General features: G+C 45.3%; 1 pseudogene; it reads right to left on the bottom strand.

Moving 5' to 3' along the window:
• Window positions 1-9,855: 9,855 nt before the first annotated feature.
• Window positions 9,856-11,572, bottom strand: LOC121136379 (annotated as a pseudogene).
• Window positions 11,573-19,005: the final 7,433 nt, after the last annotated feature.

Below are 19,005 nucleotides of genomic sequence, written 5' to 3'. Positions count from 1 at the left end.
GTAACAGGGCAGGCCAGCGTAATGCCTGAATCTTTCACCACAGCCATGGATGGACAGCGTGGTGAAGTCGGTGTTCTTCTCCCACTTAAGGCGGATTGACCCGCGTTTCTAATGCTTTCTTGTGCCCTATTAGTTTTTGCCTTTCATAGCTCAAATGAAAGTTTACCTAAATTTTCTCGCTTCTAGTGGGTGTAAACCTTTATGGGTTTCTGTGGGAATGGGCCTAGAGCAACTGCACTTCCAGGTATCCAGAGCCTGAAAAAGGCTTGAGAATCTACCCCCGGCAGCAGCTCATAGATAGCTTTTGCCTCTTACGGAAAACCTTCCCTCAGCCACGGTGTGGGGAATGGGTGAGCAGATTGGGGGGGGGGGAGAGAAGATGCCTCTCTGGGGGAGGGGGGCTGGGGGCGGTGTTCAGCAGAATTCCACAATTGAACCAGCAGGGGAGCAGGACTGTAAGGCAACGCTGAGGCTCTAGGGGAAATCTCCTATAGAGCGCACGGAGGAAACATCCGGCCTATAGCAGCATTAAGGAGGCTTAATGTGTCTCAGGAGGGAAGGATGCCATCACCATAGAACCTCTAAATATCGGCACAGTGGGATCTCAGCCAAGCAGTGGCTTGGGGGAAGATGTGTCCTACCCCAAACTTAACTTGTTTGTTAAGCTTTCGTTGTACATGGCGCACAGACTTGACTTAACGTCATTTTTGTACAAATAGCAAGACAAGTTCAATCCATGGTTAGTTCTAGTCACCACAAATACAGTATCCCAGAGCCTCTCATGTTCCGTAAAGAAATATTGAAGTTGCCCAGAGGTTCCTGAGTGGTCACTGCCCTCACATATGATAATAGTGATATTCCTCCCCACTAAGTACTTGTGGTAAGTATGTCACTAAGAAATACTGTTTATGCTGGTTATTTCCCCAAAGGGCTCACACAAGTTAGCAAGGTAAATGTTATACTCATCCATCTGTTTAACAAATGAGGAAATGGAGGCGTGCAGAAGCAAAGTAAACCAACCAAGCTTGCATAGACAGTCAACAGGGTGGATTATGGTTTGTCCAAAGCTAATCCTGAAAAATATGACTTTAGAACCCAAATGGCTAATCTTACCATATATCTGGGCATGCCAAATGTTTGCTAAGCAAAAGATTGGCCCCCTAAGGGGATTTTCAAACTTCCACCTTGTAAGCATATGTAGCTATGCTATTTAGTTTAAAACTGGCTGGAGTCTAAGCATGACCTAGACACAGATACCTCTTCCTAGACCTAGCTCAGCCCTAGAGAGTGAGTGCCACCAGCCATAGGGGAAGGACAAACACCTGGGATGCCTAAGCTTTTGTGCTGACTCTGTCTTTGGTCGTCTGTGAGGTATTGAACAATCATTTCCTAATATCTCATCATTCTATCCTGGCCTTCCACATGCTGGAGAGTCTTAAGGGTCTGCTGACTTTTCCATCCAGCTCTGCTGGTGCGTGCCTGCAGTCTGCACGAAGAAGGCATAGGCAAGGGGATCAAGAGTTTAAAGCCAGCTTGGCTACATAACTTGTTCACTTCTCCCAGAGGAAATTTGTTAGTTAAAATATTTATCTATCTATCTATCTATCTATCTATCTATCTATCTATCTATCTATCTATCTATCTCTCTCGACTTATATTATGTCGACTTATAATATATATATATATATATATATATATATATATATATATATAGAGAGAGAGAGAGAGAGAGAGAGAGACTTAGTATATGTTAGTGCACATTTCTTCAGGAGCTTGAGCCAGGAGAACTGCAGTAAATTCCTGGCCAGCCTGGGCTCTATGGTGACTTCAGGGCTAGTAACGTACGGAGATTGTCTCAAAACCCAAAAGTAAGAAGTAGCAAGATCCTTATACAGTGATAGCATATACTAACAAGTACGCTGACTTGCACGTAAGTATTATCTTTACCTCCCTTAAAACAACAAGCCTGAGTCCCTTTACAGGACTGTTCTTCAGTCTCCTCTCCCGATGAGGAGGAGCGCACCCTTTAAGCTAGCCTGCATTCTGACCGACATTAGCTTTCTCCCTCTGGGAGCTCTGGTTTGCTCTCAGCTCAGCCCAACAATGAGAAACTTTATTCTCTTCTCCCTCAGGGGGAACCTTCACGTTTATCCAATTCATTCTCTTGCAACCCAACTCTCCAGAAAGAAGAGGGGGAAATCCCATCCCTAAGAGACGGGTCTTCAGGTCTGAGGACGTTACTTAGCAACGGCACAAAGACCAGTGAGCAAAGAAGGACTTGGAGAGAAAACTCTTGGGTAGGGAGATAGAGACAGTTTGGAAACTCCATTTCGTCCGGAGAAAAGCAGGGAAAACACAGACAGATACGGGGGGGGGGGGTGCCTCCATTGCACAGGTCAGTCTCCTCACCTCGTGAGGTTTGCGGTCCTTTCACATGCCCAGGGACCAAACCCTGCTCAGGTTTGTTTGGCTCGTGGCCGAGGTGCCCTCCATTGCCTTGGCCTGGACCATGTAGGTTTCGTCTGCCCCCGCCCCAGCCACCCCCGCCTCCCCCAGCACCTTACCATTCTCAGATGCGCTGGGACCTTCGCAGTCCGAGATTAACTGCTGGGGTCTCCGCTGCTTTCGCCGAGACATTCCCGAGGAGAGCGCGGTCGGAGAGGCAGGACGCCACGCACTGAGTTTTAACTGGGTGACCTGGTCGGATCACCCCCTCTGGTCTGAGGCCAACCACTGTCTTGTCCCCCAGTGCAAACCACCGTGAAGCAGGGGAATTCTCCCTTCCCAGAGTCGGTCGGTAGGACTAGTGTGACTCCTTCCCGACTCCCTTTCTCTGTCTCCCAAGTCTAAAGAACAGACGCCCCCTCTTTTCCCCTTCGGCTTCTTCTCAACGCTCCTGCAGCTCCTATTGTAAAAGCAAAAATCCTAATCTTTCCGCACACTCTTTTCTTTTGTACCGCGGAGGAAAGGATTTAACCCTCTCCTCCCTGCCAGGACTCTGCCGGCCTCACTGGGACTGCCCCTGGCTTGTTTTTCTAACTTTTCGCCCAAGATCTTTGCAAAGGATTTTTGATTTTCCCATAACTGTACTCCTGTGTTCGATGATGCTCAGCTTCTGGGTTATAAGCTTCAACACAAACTTTCTCGTATATTTTGATTTTTTTAGGTCAAGAAGTTAGCGACTGCCAGGTGAACATGGGGTTATAAAAGATTAGTGGAGCGAGTAAGGATAGACATTATAATAATCATGTAGATACAGCTTTGGTAATTTATACAGACCTTTATTTATATGACGTATTTTAGTATTATGACTCTTGATGAGATTAGCTCAGCGGGTTTTCTTTTTAATTTCTAATTTAAAAGTTATTATTGAGTCAGACAGTGGTGGTGCATGCCTTTAACTCCCAGCACTTGGGAGGCAGAGAGGCAGGCAGATTTCTATGAGTTCGAGGCCAGCCTGGTCTACAAACAGAGTTCCAGGACAGCCAGGGCTGTTATACAGGGAAACCCTGTCTCAAAAAAAAAAAAGGTATTATTGTGTATGGGTGCATAATACATGTACATGTATTATCATTCCTGATATGACATATATGTGGAGCTCAAGGGCAACTTTGTGGAATCAGTTTTCTTCTTATATCTGTATGTGGTTTTGGATCCAACTCTGCTTGCCAGTCTTGACCATCAAGTGCTGAACCATTGTGTCATTCCTCAGCAGATTTTTTTTTGCTCCCCCCCAACCCCCTTGCTTTGTAGCTCTGGTTGGCCTGGAACTCACTGTGTAGACAGGCGGGCCTCAGATTTAAGGAGATCTGCCTGCCCCTGCTAGGATTTGCAGGAGCATGGCACCACACACTCCTACATCCGCATCAGATTTTATAATGCTGTTTATACTGGAGATACTGATTACCGATAAATCAAAAGGGACATGGGGGTTAGGGAACCTGCCCAAGATTATACGAGAAACCCAGGGCATATTTTTATGTTGGCAAGAATGCAACGTGGCACCACACAGCTAACATGAAAAAATAAAAGTGATGCATCTGAAGAAATTTTATTTAAAATAGCACTACTGGTGGCTGTCTCTCCTGATCCTGTCTAGGTCTCTCAGTGGAAGGGATGCCTGCGAAATGACAGATGATTTCCTTCTGCACTCCAGAGTAAAAAAGCCTTAAGGAGGATCTGGTGAATCTATAAGTTTTGGATAATGTCTTCCCAGGTAGAAAATAAATCTGGCTGGACAGGAGTGGCTCTTGCCTTTGATCCCAGCACCCAGGAAGCAGAGATATCTGTGAGTTTGAGGCCAGCCTGGTCTACAGAGCTAGTTCCAGGACAGCCAGAGCTATACAGAGAAACGGTGAAGGATTCTGTATAAAGGACTTTCTTGTGGGTGTGAATTTAGACCTTTAATTGTTTAGCAGGTGGGCTGTGCTGCAATTTACTAACAGAGCACTTTCCTAGGATGGTGAATGGTTCGGCTTTAATCCTATCACCAAGGGGGAAAAACAAAAGAGGAATTGATCCAGCTGGGCATACTGCTGCCTACCTGCATTCCTAATACTCAGGAAGCTGAGACAAGATTATCATAAGTTTAGGGTCAACATGGGCTGAATATAGAGATGCTTAGTCAGAAAAAAACCCTATCTATCTGTCTGTCTGTCTGTCCATCTATCTATCTATCTAATTTGTTCTGTAGCCCAGGGTAGCCTGAAACTCACTATCTAGTCCAGACTGGCCTGGGAACTCATAGCATTCCTCCTGCCTCAGAATTACAGGCATAAATCCCCATACCCTAATTTTTAAAAAGTGAATTCAGCAACAGTCATAAGTCTTTAGTCATCTAATATATTGTTCTTTAACTTCTAATTATGGTGTCCTACCTAAGTGAGTAATATCGGGTCTAGAATATCCTAGCCATGTCCTACCTTTTAGTCAAACATACTTGAATTCCCTTCTTTTAACCTTTACTCTTCTGGCTGAAGCAGGGGAATGTTTGAAACACCATCAGTTGGAAAAGCAAAGCTCTGTGGCCAGGGTCTTCAGAGCAGCAAACCTTGGGGGTAGGCTTTTCATTCTTGTCTTGACAAGTCCTGGCTAGTTTGGCAAATACCAAAAACAGGAATGAAGACAATGGTGATGGAAGGGATGCTGGAGAAGACAAGGAAGGCGTCACCTGTGGAGAGGTTTGGCGAGTCATTGTGCATTGTTTACGCAGTTCCCAGAATCTCTACTGAGAACTGACCCTGAATGGCTGTTTCGCCTTCTACTTTTGCAACTCTTGGTCCTCATATTTTAATGCACATTTTAGTGATTATCGATCGTCACTAGAAATGGGGTGTGGAGGCAGGGAACATTCTGGTTCTTCAGTGCAGAGGACTGTGTCCTGTTCCCCTCTTCCCATCGTTTGCATCGTTTATTTCCTTTGTGAGGAAGAGAAAGAGCAGGAATGCAGCCTTCTCTACTCACATATCTGTCTACCTCGAAGGGGGCAGACCTGGGGACCCACATTTGCTTTTTCCCCCGAGTCTCGGCCATCTTCATCTTTCCCCTCCCTTACTGGCCGTATTCTGAAAGGAAGGGCTCTTCCCCTCCTCTCCATTCTTCCGCCTCCTCCTCTTACCACAGTTTTTTCCTTTTTACCTCTCCATTGTGGCCTCTTGACCTCCCTACAGAGTTACAAAAGTAGAATCCTTGAAGAGATGCTGCTGTGGGAATGTTAATGAGCCTTCCCCACAAAGGGGCAAAGACTTTACTCCACTGAATTGGAAAAAAAGCCCCTTTCAAAAGGGATTTCTGTGTGTGGTGAAGTGGAGAGGAGAGGGGAAGGGGTGGGGAGAAGGGGAAAAGGGGGCAGGAGAGAAGGCGAAGAGATTGAAAGGGAAGACAGGGAGTCACAAGGGAGAGATCCTGTGGCGAGAAAATGTGAAAGTAGCGGCCTTCCCCTTCAGTCTGCGATCCCGTTCTTGGGAAATCAACTACGATCTCAAGGCACTGAAGAGCACCAGAGATGACACACAGTAGGAAGAGGGGACTTATTTCCTCTGTTCCATCCCTCCAGAAAGCCTGAGGTCCTGGGGGAATATTCTAGGTGGAGAGGCTGGTGACATTGAGATTCTTTATGATGTTTTCTAATATCTATCAGTATTTCCAGTTTTGGTTTCCTTATTGCTCATTGGTCTAATAAATTCTAGGAATGGCTTATAGTATGGTTAAGGTCTTTAGTTCACAAAACCAGACCACTTGCTCATAAGTCAATTCCCTCATCTGTGTATAAAGGTTGTTTCTGGCTTTGCTAAACTGTATGTTAAGGGGGCAGAAAAACCGTTCATGGGGTAAAACACACCTGTTGTGAAAGTCTGATGACCTGAGTTTAGCCCCTGGCAGGAGAGAACGGACTTCCATAAATTGTTCTTTTACCTTCACATGCGTGCGGTGGCCCCTACTCACGCTTACTCACATATCATACATATATGTGTATATGCACATACTTTCATACACAGACGCATCATACACACACATATACAGCAATACACCCATCATAGCACACATACATCAGACACACACTCACATGCGCACATACCTGCTTATACACCATACACACAGACAGACACGCACACGTAAGGAATGACAATAAAGTGTGTCTGGCTACTTCTTTGTGGAGCAGGTTGTCTACTTGTCACTTCTTCCACAGTCCTCTTCTCTGAAACGACTCAGACTAAAGCCCCTGTTGCTTCCTGGCAACCAGACATTCCTGCCTGCTGGGCTTGTCTTTTCTAGACTGATCTGAGCATATGATCCTAAGTTTCCTAGAGCCTCCAAATCTCTTTAGCCTCCCCCTCCTCCTCCTTTTTGTGTTTGTTTGTTGTTTTGTTTTTAGACTGGGTCTCGCTATGTAGTCTTGGCTGTCCTGGAATTCATTCTGACCAGGCTGGTCTTGAACTCACAGAGACCAGCAAGCCTCTGCCTCCTGAGTGCTGGGCTATAGGTGTGAGCCACTAATGCGTGGTGTAATTCTTCTTCTTCTTAAGTGTGATCACTGAAACACCCAGAGGCTGGGGATACAGTAGGTCAGTTGGTAGAGTGCTCACCTACTAGACAGGAGGTCCTCGGTTTAATCACAGCACTACATAAAACCAGGTGTGGGGACCCATATCTGTAATCCTTTAGTATTTGAGAGGTAGAGGCAGGAGGGTCATCTTTGGTGACACAGCAAATTTGAGGCCAGCCTGAGTTATATGAGACTATATATCAACAAATGGAGCAAAATGAAAGCAGACAAAACCAAGAGGAAGCATAGGGGGCTCAGTTGTACAGTACTTGCCTCTGCCCAGGTTCTGCAAGGACCTGTGTTCTGCTCCCAGCACAGCCATAGAACGAAACAAAGTGGTGGCCTGGCAGGCAGCTAAGAGCACTTGTTGCTCCTCCGGAGGTTCAAGTTTGATTCTCAGCACCCGAGTAGTTCACAGCCTTTTGTAACTTTGGTTCATGGGATCAAACACCCATACTCCCTTGTGCTATGCCCCCACACCCCTCCTATACATAATTAAAAATAACAGAAATAAATCATAAAAAAAAAGGAGCCAGGACTGGAGAGATGACTCAGGAGTTAAGAGCACTGCCTATGCTTCCAGAGGTCCTGAGTTCAATTCCCAGCAGCCACATGGTGGCTCACAACCATCTATAATAAAGTCTGGTGCCCTCTTCTGGCCTGCAGGGACACGTGCAAGCAGAATACTGTATACACTGTATACAGAATGAATAAAAAAAAAGAGCATGGTGGCGCATGCCTTTTAATCCCAGCACTTGGGAGGCAGAGACAGACAGATCTCTGTGAGTTCCAGGGCAGCCAGGGCTATATAACAGGGAAACTTTGTCTCAAAAGATTAAAGTAAAATAAGTAGAATAAAATAATAAGACAAAAATATGAGCATGAAGCTAATTTGGTGTCAAAACTAACATTAAAGCCAGACTAAGTGGCTCATACTTGTGAATACAGTACTTACTTAGGAAGTTGAAGCAGGAGGATAGTGAATTGGAGACCATTCTGGTCTAGGTAAGGAAATCCAGTCGGGACTACAAAGTAAGACTCTGTCTCCCTGTCCCAGGAAATCATCAAAAGGCAAATTGGTTTTTTATTTTTATTTTTTTTAAATATTTTATTTATTTATTGTGTATACAGCCTTCTGCCTACAGGCCAGCAGAGGGCACCAGATCTCATTCAAGGTGGTTGTGAGCCACCATGTGGTTGCTGGGAATTGAACTCAGGACCTCTGGAAGAACAGTCAGTGCTCTTAACTGCTGAGCCATCTCTCCAGCCCGCAAATTGCTTTTTTAAAAAAAGATTTATTTATTTTTATGTGCATTGATTTTTTTTCCCTGCATATATATCTCTGAGGGTGCCAGATCCCCTGGAACTGGAGTTACAGACAATTGTGAACTGCCATGTAGGTGCTGGGGATTGAACCCAGGTTCTGTGGAAGAACAGCTGATGTTCTGAACCACTGAGCTGTCTCCCCAGCCCCAGCAAATTGCTGTTTTTATTTGTTGTTGTTTTGAGACAGGGTTTCTCCATGTACCACTTCTGTCTGTTCTGTAACTCATTTTGTAGGTCTGCCGGCCTCTACTTCTGGAGTGCTAGCATTGAAGGTAGGAGCCGTGCCCCCCAACCCAGCATTTTTTTTCTTCCAGTGTTTTAGAGACAGGGTTTCCTTGTGTAACAGCCATAGATGCCCTGGAAATTGCTTTGTAGATCAGGCTGGGGTAAAAATGACTTTTTAAAAAAATTTCTAATAGGACTGGAGAGATGGCTCAGAGGTTAAGAGCACTGGTTGCTCTTCCAGAGGTCCTGAGTTCAGTTCCCAGCAATCATATGGTAGCTCACAACTACTTATAATGAGGTCTTGTGCCCTACTTTATCATGAAGGCATGCATGCAGGCAGAACACTATATATATAATAAATAAATAAAAACCTTTAAAACTTTTCTAATAAATTTATTTAGTATTTATTTTACATCCTGGCCACAGTTTTCCCTCCCTCCTCTCCTCCCAGTCCCTGCCCCCAGCCCCTTTCTGTTTCCACCTCCCAATCCACTCCTCTGTTTCTGTTTAGGAAAGGGCAGGTCTCCCGTGAAAATCAACAAAAACGCAGTATATCAAGTTACAGTAAGGCTAAGCACCTCCCCATGTATTAAGGCTGGGCATGGAGACCCAGCATGAAGAGTAAGGTCCCAAAAGCCAGTAAAAGAGTCAGAGACAGATAGCCCCTGGTCCCACTGTTAGGAGTCCTGCAAGAGGACCAAGCCACAAAACTGTCACATACACGCAGAGTGTCTAGGTGCAAATGGTTTTTTGTTTTTTGTTTTGGTTTTGGTTTTTCGAGACAGGGTTTCTCTGTGGCTTTGGAGGCTGTCCTGGAACTCACTCTGTAGACCAGGCTGGTCTCGAACTCACAGTGATCCTCCTGCCTCTGCCTCCCGAGTGCTGGGATTAAAGGCGTGTGCCACCAACGCCCGGCTGCAAATTGCTTTTTTTTTCTTTCAGTTTTTACTTAGTTTTTATTCATAATCATAAACTTAACTCTGCAAACCAGCTAGACTTGGAGGGGAATGAGGAGAATGTGGAACCCAAAGAATTTCAGTGAGGGCAGAGATTACAGAGCATTGTGAGCAGATGGGGGGGGGGGATGCTCTCCCGAGCTACAGAGGGAATGGTCTGGTGGGTAAGAAGCCTGCAAGTCAGAAGAATTAGAGTTGCAATCCCAGCACTCGGGAGGCAGAGGCAGGCGGATCTCTGTGAGTTCGAGGCCAGCCTGGTGTACAGAGCTAGCAAAACAATACAGAGAAACCCTATCTCGAAAAACAAAACAAAACAAACAAACAAACAAACAAAAAGAATTAGAGTTGCCCACAGTCGGAAATGGTGATTTCTTACTGGTCTTGCCATTCCCGGATCCGAAACACTCCATGGCGCCCACAACGTTTACACCTTCTTTCACCTTCCCAAAGACCACATGCTTGCCATCCAGCCACTCTGTCTTGGCGGTGCAGATAAAAAAACGGGACCATTTGTGTTTGGTCCAGCATTTGCCATGGACAAGATGCCAGGACCTGTGTGCTTCAGGATGACGTTCTCATCCTCAAACTTCTCTCCGTAGATGGACCTGCCGCCAGTGCCGTTATGGCGTGTGAAGTCACCACCCTGGCACATTGAATCCTGGGATAATCCTGTGAAAGGAGGGACCCTTATGAACAAATCCTTTCTTTCCGGTGCTCAGAGCACGAAAGTTTTCTGATGTCTTTGGAACTTTGTCTGCAAATAGCTCAAAGGACACGTGTCCCAAGGGTTTGCCATCCACTGTGATGTCGAAGAACCCGGTGGGGTTGACCATGGCTGAAGGAAGACGCGAAGAGACAGCGGCATCTGCGAAGCCGCAAATTACTTTTTAAGGACTTCTTTTTAATGTTTTTATTTATGTGAGTGTGCATATGAATGTGGGCGTTTGCAGAGGCTGGAAGAGCCTGTCCAATGCCCTGAAGTCAGAGTTAGAGGTGGTTTTTTTTTTTAAAGATTTATTTATTTGTTATGTATACAGTGTTCTGTCTGCATGTATGCCTGCAGGCCAGAAGAGGGCATCATTACAGATGGTTGTGAGCCACCATGTGGTTGCTGGGAATTGAACTCAGGACCCCTGGAAGAGCAGTCACTGCTCTTAACCTCTGAGCCATCTCTCCAGCCCCTAGAGGTGGTTTTTAAGTCAATGGATGGGGATGCTTGGATTTCAATTCTGGTTCTTTGTAAGAGCAAGCGAATCACTTTTAGTCATGTAATTGTGATATCAAACTCAAAGTGGGATTTGTCCTAAAAGTAAAATTATAAGGCTAGAGAGATGGCTCAGTGGTTAAGAGCACTGACTGCTCTTCCAGAGGACCCAGGTTCAATTCCCAGCACCCACATGACAGCTCCCAGCTGTCTGCAACTCTGCTCCAGGAGATCTGACACCTTCACACCAATGCACATAAAATAAAAAGTTTCTGTTTTCTAAAGTAAAGTTATAGTCACGTGGAGGCCCCAGAAACCTTTTGGCATTTCATTTGATGACTCTTCTCAGGATACAACCCTGTTCTTTTTCTAGTTTGTTCATAGAAATATAGGCATTATTAGAGCCATTTTTTCTACCTTCGAAAGAACTAGAATGCTATGTTTCTATAACTTAATAGAGGACTGAATCAGGAATCTGGAAATACATGTGAGATTTCTACAATAGTCTTCACTTTGGACCTTTGACTATACTATCTTTTTTTTTTTTTTGGTTTTTCGAGACAGGGTTTCTCTGTGGCTTTGGATGCTGTCCTGGAACTCACTCTGTAGACCAGGCTGGCCTCGAACTCACAGAGATCTGCCTGCTTCTGCCTCCCGAGTGCTTGACTATACTATCTTATTTTAGCAGGGCGTACTATATACATAGACTTTGTTGCAGAATCTCATATCATAAAAGGTAGGCCATATTCGTTTTGTTTTCCTTGTTCCTGCAGTATATCTCAGTTTTTGTTTGTTTGTTTGTTTGCTTTTGTTTTATCGATCAAGGTTTTTCTGTGTAGCCTCGGCTGTCCTGGAACTCACTCTGTAGACCAGGCTGACCTCGAACTCCCATGGATCCCACATAGATCCACTTGCTTCTGCCTCTGCTGGGAACATAAAAGTAGGGAAGGTGGGCAGTAGAGAGACAAAGTAGCTTCTTGTTCAATGTCTCAAAGCTGGTAACTGGAGAGGGGAAACATGCCTAAGGAGTGCATGACTGGACAGCTTTTTTGTTTTTGTTTTTGTTTTTGTTTTTTTTGGTTTTTCGAGACAAGGTTTCTCTGTGGCTTTGGAGGCTGTCCTGGAACTCACTCTGTAGACCAGGCTGGCCTCGAACTCACAGAGATCTGCCTGCCTCTGCCTCCCGAGTGCTGGGATTAAAGGCGTGCGCCACCAATGCCCGGCTTGTTTTTTTTTTTTTTAACCCCGGTGTGACACTGTTGCCTACCTTCCTACTGATTTCTGCCTTATTCATGAGCCCCATTTTCTTGCTACAGAACTGAAAAATGGCTTAAACTTCAAGACTGAAAAAAAAATAGAAATTAAACTGGGCAGTGGCTAGCACTCAGGAGGCAGAGGCAGGTGGAGCTCTGAGTTTGAGGCCAGCCTGGTCTACAGAGTGAGTTCCAGGACAGCCAGGGCTACACAGAGGAACCCTGTCTCAACAAAACAAAACAAAACAAATAGATATTGAGCGTCTACAAGGAAACACGTTCAGTACTTTCTGGCTTTTGGCAATGCAGGCACTGTCACGTTGGCTGTCCCACTAGCAAAAGTACACAAACTGTGCAGACAGGAGGGGAGTGCCCTGTGAAACTGCTGAATAAGAGCCTGGGCAAACAGTCTTACTCCATGGCTGCCCCAGCCTCTCTTTCAGGTGGCAGTTGCCATGGTGTTTTAGGGGAAGAGGGGGGGGTGAAGATCAAGGAGGGCTATTCAGAGTCTTGTCTGGTGGTTCCTTCTCAGAGTTCATTCCGTTAGGGACGGCAGGAATTTAAACATTCCAAAGAGGAAGGGTAGGGTTCACTCTTGGCCTTCCTTTAGATACCAGAGAAACTGGAGTTTGTAAAGAGAAGAAAGGTAATGGAACAGGCAAGGGAGGGTGTGGGGGAAGGGCTGGGAGGCTGAGGATGAGAGTGGGGAGGGGGTAGGAGGAGTGTGTGTGTGTGAAATTATAAGAACTATTTATTAAAATTCCGGGGATCCTAGGGTTGCCATTAGTAAGCAAATCAAGGCCTGGGGTCAGGAACAAAGAGGCATCGGGACAGTGGGAAACCCAAACCTTTAACAAAGCCTTCAGAGAGAAAAACAAACCAGAAAGACAAAAGGATCACGTGTTAGAGGCAAGCTTTTGGAGCAATGAGGGCATATACTGAAGTATTTAGAAATTGTGAGTCACCTTTTCCTGGGTGTGATGGTATATGCCTTTAATCTCAGCAGAGGCATGCAGTCTCTGAGTTTGATGCCAACCTGCTCTCCAGTTCCGGTTTAAGAGAGCCAGGGCTACATAGAGAGACCCTGTATTAAAACAAACAAACAAACAAACAAATAAAGACAAGGCTGGGGCGATGGTGGGGCATGTCTTTAATCCCAGCACTCTGGAGGCAAAAGCAGGTGAATCTCTGGGTTCAAGGTCAACCTAGTCTACAGAGCTAGTTCCAAGACAACCAGGGCTACACAGAGAAACCCTGTCTCGAAAAACAAAAACAAACAAACAAACAAACAAAAAGTCTTAAAAATAAGATGGAACAAACTGAGAAAATACTCCATGCTAACCTCTAGCTTCCACAGGCTTGTACACATGTACTCATGCAAAACACACACACACACACACACACACACACACACACACACACACTCGCACACACACCAGAAACAGGAACAATTGGGAAGTAAAGCAAATAACAACTTAATTTCTCGGTCCTTGCTATAGTGGAAGTTCCACCCAAGCTCCCTCCCCTATCTCTCTCCAAACCTTGTTGCATCTCAGAAAGCCCACCAAATGATGACCTCTCCCCCAGAGATGCTCAAGACCACTCCCACAGGGTATTTAAACTACCTCTCAGAAATTAGACTCAGGGTTTTTCTGGTCTCTCTTTCCTGTCTCCTCTCTGCGGGGTTGGAAGGCCACCCAGGAGCTTAGCGTTGTATCCATTAAACGTGGACTTTTTTTTTTTTGAGACAGGGTTTCTCTGTATTGCTTTGGAGCCTGTCCTGGCACTCACTTTGTATACCAGGCTGGCCTCGAACTCACAGAGATCCGCCTGCCTCTGCCTCCGGAGTGCTGGGATTAAAGGCTTGCGCCACCAATGCCCGGCAAATGTGGACTTTTTCTAGTTCAGTTTGATTTGGATTGCTGCATAGGTGGAGAGGCTTATTGGGGTACAGAAACTTGCAGTCCTCTCTAGAATTTACTCCTTTTCCTCAGCATTGTGGGGTAATAGTAACAGCTGATTAATTAAGCTATTGTTTATTCATTAATCTGTCAGATAATTCATTCCATTTTAGAGACCACTCCTAGGAAAGGAAACCCTTGGTGACTATTTAAGCATTGAGAAAAAATTGCTGGGGTTGAACTTTACACTGAGGCTTTAAGTTCCTGCTAAGCACATTTAGACCCTGTATGAGCCAGGGTTGTCTAGAGAAACAACAGACAGAGTGGATTTCTATATACCTAAAGATGGGATGTATCAGAGTGGCTTACAGGCTGTTGTCTGGCTATCCAGCAATGGCTGCCTCCTATCCAGGAGTCCAGTAGTTGTTTGGTCTATGATGATGGATGATGTCTCACTGATCTTCAGTAATTGCTGGAATCCCAAAGAAGTAGGCTCTAATGGGCTTGCCCGTGAGAGTGAGGGCAGACAGGCCAAGAGCAGTGGCTTGCTTCTTTCTGTGTCCTTTACATAGGCTGCCATCAGGGCCCAGATTTAAGGTGACTCTCCCTCAAAAGATACAGATTTAGGGTGGCTCTTCCCACGTCAAATGATTTAATAATAATAATAATAATAATAATAATAATAATAATCATTCAATGGTGTACCCAGCTGCTTGGGTTTTACTTAACTCCAGATGTAGGCAAGTTGACAACCAAGAATAGCCCCTTATACCTCCCACCCCTTTCTTATGCCCTGGCTCTCCAGGTGATCCCTTTCTTCTTCCCAAGTAGTCTTACTTCCTTGTGTGTGAGTGTGAGCATGTGCGAATGTGTGTGTATGTAAGTGTGAGTGTATATGTGTGTGTGTCCCAGTGAGTTTAATTAGGGTTGCTTAGGATCATGGATGAGGGATTTAGTTTTGGTGTTGATAACTAGTAAATCCATAACAATATAAAACAGATTTTGTTCTTTTGACTATTGTGTAGGGTTTTCTATCTTTCTTTCTTTTTTTTTTTTTTTGAGACAGGTTTCTCTGTATCTTTTTGGAGGCTGTCCAGGAACTCGCTCTGTAGACCAGGCTGGCCTCGAACTCACAGAGATCACCTGCCTCTGCCTCCCAAGTGCTGGGATTAAAGGCATGCGCCACCAATGCCTGGCTATTTCTTTCTTTTTTCTCCTTTTTTTTTTTTTTTTTTTTTTTTGGTTTTTGGAGATAGGGTTTCTCTGTGTAGCTTTGGAGCCTGTCTTGCTTTGCTGACCAAGGCTGGCATCAAACTCACAGAGATCCGCCTGTCTCTATCTCCTGAGTGCTGGGATTAAAGGCGTGCAACACCACCACCCACCACCACCACCCGGTCTCCATTGTGTAGTTTTTAAGAATTTCTAACTTTTTCTCCAGTGTTGGACATGGAAGCTGGTACCTTACTCATTGCCGGACACTTTACCAGAACACTCTACCACTGAGTCTCTCTCCTAGCCTTATGCAGCTGTTTTGTAATTGGTTAGACTTGAGTTTTTGTTTGTTTTGAGATAGAGTCTCACTATGTAGACATATCTGGCCTAGAATTGGCTATATGTAGACCAGGCTGGCCTCAAATTTACAGATTTCAGCTTGCCTCTGTCTCCTTAACATCTCTTTGTTGCATTTATTGGCACAATCTTATAAAGTAAGTATTATTTTAATATGTTTTAATAGTTATTATTGTCATTATTTTTGAGACAGGGTCCCAGACTGGCTTCAGACTTACTATTCAGTTGAGTATGACATTGAACTTTGCACCTTTTGCTTCTATCTTGGGGTGCTAAGATTTCAGGCTTCACCATCACTCCAGGTTTTATTGGGGGCTGGGGATTAAACTCAGGTCTTCATGAATGCTACATAAAATTCCACTAATTGAGCTACATCTTCAGCCTCTAACACCCATGTTATAAGAAATGAAGGCAGCCAGGCATTGGTGGTGCCTGCTTTTAATCCCAACACTCAGGATGTGGATCTCTGTGAGTTCAAGGCCAGCCCAGTTTACAGTTCCAGGACAGAGAATCCCTGTCTCAAAAAACAAAACCAGGGGCTGGAGAGATGGCTCAGAGGTTAAGAGCACTGACTGCTCTTCCAGAGGTCCTGAGTTCAATTCCCAGCAACCACATGGTGGCTCACAACCATCTACGATTCAATCTGGTACCCCAATTCAATCTGGTACCCTCTTCTGGCAGAACACTGTATGTGTAATAAATAAATAAATCTTTAAAAAAAACCAAAACCAACCAACTAACCAAAAAAAAAAAAACAAAAAACAAAAAACAAAAAGCATATAGTTTGAGTGGGGGCAGCCTGGTCTACATAGTGAGTTCTAGGCCAATCGTGGTTACAGAGTGAGATCCTGTCTCAAACAGAAGAAAACAAAACAACACCCTCCCCCCACCAACCAACTAAACAGAAACTGGAAAAGCAGGAGAAAAGGGAGATAAAGAGGGAAGCAGAGAAAAAGAAAAGAAAGGTCTAAGGCTTTGCTACTTCAGCTGTGTCACAGCTCTGTCCTCCACAGGGAGAGGCAGGTATCCGAAAAGGGCTGGACTGCCTCTGGGTCCCTGGCTAAGAGCAAAAGTAGACTAGCCTGTTGTGATTTTAACATTGTAGCAGTGAGCTTTGCGTATACAAAGCTCTGAGTTAAATCTCCAGCACCCAGTCTCCACCACCACCACCCGTTAGCATTAGGTGAGAGTGATGGGTGCCACCGTGCAGAGTGAGCCTTCAGTGAGTGAGCGCTTAGTGTTTGCTCAGTTCATAAATTCCGTGACCACCGGCACTTTCTCAGGGATACTTGCATACATACTTCTGAGAAACCAGGGGGACTCTCCCTGTAAGCAGGTAGAGAATTCTTTTTGAGGTGTCCTAAAGGGCAAGACAAGAAGTTCTGGAGGCAGTGACAGTTGGTAGAAGAGAGCAGGATGACTTTTTAACCCAGGCTGCCCCGGAACTCACAGTGTAGCCCAGGCTGACCTTGAACCAAACGACAATCTGCCTGCCTCAGTTTCTTAGGTGCTTCGATTACTGGAGTGAGCTAACAGGCCTGGCTTTGATAGCACTTGTGGACAGGGTAGCGGGGACATGAAGAAGTAGACAGAGGTGAGGGGACGGACGGTGGATTTGGGGACAGAGACTGGACATGACGTGGGACACACTCAATGACCTGATTATATCTTGTTCAACGACTTTGTGTGTGTGTGTGTTAGTTAGTGGGAGTCTGAAAGAAAAGAGGATGAAGAAATAGCCCTTGGAAAACAGGTACATTATGTGAGAGACAGTTTTTTTCCCCATAGCTTATACAGATATCCAGCATTCTCCTTTATATTGGCTTAAAGTAACAAGCCATAAATGACGAAACTGGAACTCTAGCACATTTATTTACAAACAGATCTCCTCTAGACACAATGACTACTCTGTAGCCTGGCTTAGATTTACATTTAAATTGCCACCACTTTACACCTTCATGACCTTAGGCATTTTATTTAACTTCTATGGGTCTTGGTTTCTTCCTATGCAAATTCAGGCTATTAGCACTTACTTTCCAGGATCGTGGTGGAGGTTTAACAGAATTCAGTGAAAGCTTTTGGCCTAGGGCCTGGCAGTCTTCGAAGCTCCCCGCATCTGCTAGCTGCTGTCCGGGGTAGGCAACCAACGGGTCCTCTCATCTTTAGGGAAAGGAAAATTCACTCCTAGCTGCAGAGAACACTGCTTAGATTAAAGGCAGATCACAAAGACTTCACAGGGTAAGACTTGGAAACCTGTTGTTAGGTGTGTGTCTGTGTGCACAGGAGGGTGGGGGGCGGGGCGGGGCCGAGGGTCAATGTCAGGTGTTCAGTGTACTCAGTAAACGTATTTTCCTGTTCTACCTCAGAAGGTGAATTCTACCATCGACCGAGAGTCTCTTGGGTCTATTGGGTACTTTAGTGGCTGGCCAGCCAGGCCATGAGAGCTAAAGAACAAAACAATTCCTTTAAAAAAAAAAATAAGAGGAAAAAAAAATCCAAACAACTGAACGGCGCCCCCACAGAAGTAAGCCAAATACCAAGTTTCCCCCTTTTCTTTTTTGTGCCAGAGAGCATTATCTGCCTTTCACAGCTCTCTGTGCAGCCTTCCCACCATGCCTCCTGTGGCCCTAGGCATCTCTGGTTCATTTTACCGCGTTCTCTCCAGTTTTCAAAGATTGCTGTTTCTACTTTTGCTCAGAAGCCGGGAGAAGCGCAAACGTTTCCGAGATGCCTGTCAAACACTGGTTCCTATGGAAACCAAAGACTGAGGGGGAAAAAAAAAGGGAGGAAGAGGCAGCCGCTGCTAGACTGCCTGCGTTTGCCCTGTATTCTCTCACGTTGAGCAAGTGTTTACGTGTGTATTCAGAAGGGGCTAAGCCGACTTCGGCTTGCCCAGTGAGTAGGTGGAAGGCAGTAGGACATTGCCACCTGGTGGTAGAAATGTCAAACTACCACCCAGAGACGACCTAATTAAAGAAAACATCTGAAGTTTCTGCCTCTTGCCTAGGAAAGCGCAGCTGATACATTTGACACATCCTTAGCATAAATTATACTAGGAGTTAAACATTGTATTAAGGACTGGAGAGATGGCTTCGAGTTAAGACGGTGTACTGCTCTTGCAGAGGACCTGGATTCTGTTTCCAGCTTGCTCACCGGGCGGCTCACAACTGGTTCTAACTCCAGCTCCTAGAGATCTAAAGCCTCAGGCTCCCATAGACAGCTCCATTTACACGCACATACTCCAACACACAAGCACACACACACACACAGTTAAAATATATTTTTCTTTTTCTTCTTTTGGTTTTTTGAGACAAGGTTTCTCTGTGTAGTCCCCGATGTCCTGGAATTTGCTCTGTAGACCAGGCTGGCCTTGAATTTACAAAGATCCACCTGTCTCTGCCTCCCGAGTGCTGGGATTAAAGGTGTGTGCCACCACTGCCTGGCCTGATGGCTTCTTTTCTAATCCAAAAAAATCTTTTTGGGGGGTGTGTAGGGACGCTGGAGATCCCACAAAGAGCCTCATGCT

This window comes from Mesocricetus auratus, unplaced genomic scaffold (genome assembly GCF_017639785.1).
Source record: "Mesocricetus auratus isolate SY011 unplaced genomic scaffold, BCM_Maur_2.0 Super-Scaffold_100066, whole genome shotgun sequence".
Taxonomy (NCBI): domain Eukaryota; kingdom Metazoa; phylum Chordata; class Mammalia; order Rodentia; family Cricetidae; genus Mesocricetus; species Mesocricetus auratus.
The sequence above is the reverse complement of the archived record's forward strand: the minus strand, read 5'-3'. Positions and strand labels throughout refer to the sequence as shown.